The following is a 311-nucleotide window of genomic DNA, read 5'->3' on the forward strand; positions in this document are numbered from 1 at the left end:
CCCTTCTCCTCCTCTTTCTCCCCCCTTCTCCCTCTCTTTCTCTCCCCTTCTCCCCCTCTCCCTCCCTCCCTCCTCCCCTCCCCCCCCTCCCCACTCTTTCTTTCTGCCGTGGCTAACAAACCGTTTTTATCCCTTCTATATTGGATTTTCTCATGCGATGAAAGATAAAGAACGGTTACTCGTCTATTAACTACTTGTTTTGACCTAATATTCGCCTGTGAACAATATTGTTTATAACGTCGAAAAGCCTTTTTTTATTTTTGCGCTCAGTTGCGTGTATTGATATGAATCTAGTTTAAAATGAGCGTGTT

General features: G+C 44.4%; 1 protein-coding gene across 1 annotated transcript in view; it reads left to right on the forward strand.

The window, feature by feature from the left end:
• The window catches only part of LOC119593849, a gene marked incomplete in the record, with an annotated part of 160,221 nt that overhangs the window by 87,600 nt on the left and 72,310 nt on the right, over positions 1-311 (forward strand).

This window comes from Penaeus monodon, chromosome 32, assembly GCF_015228065.2.
Source record: "Penaeus monodon isolate SGIC_2016 chromosome 32, NSTDA_Pmon_1, whole genome shotgun sequence".
Classification (NCBI taxonomy): domain Eukaryota; kingdom Metazoa; phylum Arthropoda; class Malacostraca; order Decapoda; family Penaeidae; genus Penaeus; species Penaeus monodon.